Source organism: Gambusia affinis, linkage group LG07 (assembly GCF_019740435.1).
Source record: "Gambusia affinis linkage group LG07, SWU_Gaff_1.0, whole genome shotgun sequence".
Taxonomy (NCBI): domain Eukaryota; kingdom Metazoa; phylum Chordata; class Actinopteri; order Cyprinodontiformes; family Poeciliidae; genus Gambusia; species Gambusia affinis.
The window spans coordinates 23316680-23320593 of record NC_057874.1 but is presented as its reverse complement, the minus strand read 5'-3'; positions in this window follow the sequence as shown (position 1 = coordinate 23320593).

The following is a 3914-nucleotide window of genomic DNA, read 5'->3' as shown; positions in this document are numbered from 1 at the left end:
CCGTCTGAGTCATCTTCAACTAGTTCGCTTTCAGCTTCTGACAAAACAATACTTCCGGTGCAGAGCACGCAGCATTATCAGGACCCACAAAACTTGGTGTTGCCACGCAGTGTGGCTGTGACAGTTACAAGGTCTAGCAATATTAATATTCCATTCAACACGAAGCTGAAGCTGGTTTCCGATTGCCGCTTCGGGAAATGACTAACAGGCAATTACATTTTTCACTACCTTCAGCATCCTTTATCTACCGTAGTTAAAAAAGTACAACATCTAGACTGCAAACCTGTACTTGATTATTTTGTTCTAGTAGCAGAATATTTAAAACCAAGTATAGCCTATATAGTAAATAGTATATTTTCTTGAGATTACTTCACCAATTCTAACTTGTATTTTCCTATTTGTTAAAAAGTCTTTAATCCATTTAACCCTTTGATGCATAACATGGGTCAAAAGTGACCCGGCTGAGTTTTTATCTTCTATATCTTTGCAATAAATTAATTTCATCATTCAGTATTCAAGGTATTCCTCAATTAACTTGTTTTTGATCATCATATATCCTTAATTAATTTTTTCCTTTCTTACTTTTTGAACAAAAACCCTTTTTGTATCACTACCCTTCTAATGCACAACATGGGTCAAAAACGACCCGCATTCATTTTCCAGGTTACTTCATGTATGGTTGAGTGTTTCTATGATATTCTTTTGAAATAAATTAATTTTATCATTTACTTTTCCAGATATGCAGTAAATATCTTGTTTTTGTTTACCACAAATCATCATTTTTTTCTTTTTTCTTTCTTAAGTTATGAACAAGCACAGCTTTTGTAATTCTACATCAAGTTTACACACATTGGTCAGAAATTACCCGCAATTACCCCTAACCCTTTCCTTTGCTTTACTTAACTTTAATATTAATGAAACAGACATATAATATGATTATAATATGTTTGTAAATGAGCATCTGTATTCATGGTGGATTGTAATTTGTATTTATTCATTTTCTTTGTAGAACCACACACATATAAACACGCCTTCCTTCAATCCACACACATCCGGCCTGTAAACCAGATGTAATCGGCTGATTAAAGAGTCAAACCATCACCTGGCTTCATTATTGGCTCGGGGTCATCTGGGCATCTAATCGGTGCACATTCTGCGATGACCATTTTCATTCTGAACCCTAAAGAGGTGTAAACAACACTTCAGCACACAGATATTTCACAGCTCAGCACAGCACCCTTTGCCCATCTAATACATGTAAGTATTGTTTTTCAGTTGCTCTAACTTTACCTTAGAAAAAAAAATTATTTTGTTTAGCTTAACTTGAGAGTGGGTAGATTACTTGTCAGAAAAGAAGCATATTATTGAGGCAATGGGAAGGTGTGGGTTAAAAAAAGACACAGCCACTACTCAGCTACAAGAGGACATCAGACAGGCGGGCCAAAGGAAGAGGAAGAGGTGCGCGATCTGCCCAGTTTCAAAAGACAGAAAAGCCAGCAGCTGGTGTTCCCAGTGCACTAAGCCGGTGTGCAAGGAGCACAAAAAATTAGTGATCATTTGTGAGGCATGCAAAAATTGAAATGGCAGTTTGTGTTCTACTAATGTGTTCAATTGTGTTTTATTTTGTTTGGTCACATTTCACCAGTTTACAGTTGTTCAACCACAGATAAAGTTCAGTTCAATAGCTGTTATCTGTTATCAGGATTTATGTGTATGTGTGATAAAATGACAAATGTGTTGCAAGTATTAAATAAATAACTGTTTGGCCCCATTCACTGCTAAAGTAATTACTTGAAACCTTTTTTTTAATAGTATTAAGACATTTAATCTTAAATCACACTTCGATGACCCATGTATAATAATATAAAAACTATTTTTGTTCATAAAGTAGGAAATAAAAAAAAATAAATTATTGATCTGTGGTAATTAAAAACAAGATATTTAAAGAATACTTGGAATATTAAATCATAAAATGAATTGATTTTGAAACAGAGCAAAGAAAAACTCAGTCAGCATAAAATAACATGGAAAATGAATGTGGGTCACTTTTGACCCATGTTGTGCATTAGAAGGGGTGTACATATGTTGTGCATCAAAGGGTTAAATATTTTCCCTTTAATGTCCAACTTGTGTAATTAACAATCCTTCAACCCACATCATATATGCTTTTTCGATATCAAAACATACTGCCACTTCACTTTATTGGGGCCTGCCCATAGCAATGCATGGAGGCAGTGACTGATTTGCGAAGCAAGTCAGTCACTGCTCTCCTTATGCAGGCACCTATTGTTCTACACCCAATAGAACGCCTCTTTATTATTATTGGGGCCTGCCCCATAGCAATGCATAAGGATTGCATAAGGATTGCATAAGGAGAGCATAAGGAGAGCAGTGACTGACTTGCGAAGCAAGTCAGTCACTGCCTCCATGCATTGCATGGCAGGCACCTATTGTTCTACACTCAGTCTCTTTATATCTTTATTGGGGCCTGCCCATAGCAATGCATAAGTGTCATGCATTGTTCCCATATCTCAATTACTATATATTCAAGTTCTTTCCCTTTCCCCAATACCTGATATTGTATCCATTACATTATAAATATTTCACATCCTCCTCCACTTCCCTTCTGTCGATCTCTTCTTATACTATCATATCCTTTGATCACAAAATCTAATGTTCTTTTTTTAACCATGTTTTCTGAATACAGGACAACTGACTGTACTTTGCTTTGCTGTGGAGTTTGACTTGCTATTTGTTCAATCTCTCTTGTTTTCTGTTCCTTCACATTTTTAACTGCTTCTGCATAGCTTCAATTTTTAGCCATTTTAATCTGTATGATTTCTTTTGCCTTCTCCCGTACTACACATTAGTCATACGTAACTATGTTTCCACCCACAGTTACATTTTTCTTGTACTTCGTCTTTGCATTCTTCTAACTTGTGATTGTCACCACATTTTGGACATCTCTTTACAAACTGCTGCTATGTGTCCATACCTTTGATATTTGAAACAACGAAGTGGTGGAAGGATATAAGGCCTGACCTGAAAACTGAGATATCCTATTTTATGTTTTTTGGTAACTTTTTTCTTCAAATTCAATGAGGACTGAAAAACTTCCTACTTTTTCTCCTTTTATTGTTTTTGACAATCTTTTAAAGTTATTCACTTTTGCACCTACAATATTTCTTAATTTTATCAAGATTTTCAGCTAGAGGGATCCCATAAATCACTCCTCTATGTTTTTTGTTTTTCTCCCATGATTTTTTTCTCCAGTTTTTTTTTTAACACAAATATTATTCACATTCAAAGTTCTTCATTTTTACAAACTACCAATAGTTTTCCATCTCTCAAAATCTTTACCATTTCAACATCTCCAATTTTCTTCTTTTATTTCTCTTGACACCACAATGGGGCTGATGTTATCTTGTTCTTCCTCGTTCTTAAGTTTTAATATTATTTTAAATTTCTCCCTCACAACTTTCCTCTTAACTATCCTTTCTTCTTCTGAGCTACTTCCTTCCAGTTCCTGTTTACTGACTTGAATATCACCAATTCCCTTTCCTTCGTCTATTTTATTTCTTCCACGTCCTCCACCTCTTTCCTCCACCTCTCTCCTCCACCTCTCTCCTGCTCCTCCTCCTCCTGCTGCTCCTCCTACTCCTGCTGCTGCTCCTCCTCCTCCTCCTCCTCCTCCTCCTCCTCCTTCTCCTCCTTCTCCTCCTCCTTTTTCGCCCAGGTGGGCTGATTATAAAAGGTCTTCTTGAGTGCTGATTGGCTCATGGGTGGAGAGGACTTAATCAGGGGAGACTGACACCAGCTTCGCTACAACTTGTGAAGAGAAAAACACAAGGAGGGGGAGGGGGAAAAACAAACAGCCTGGCAGACATGTAACAGTATGGATCAACTCAGTTGTA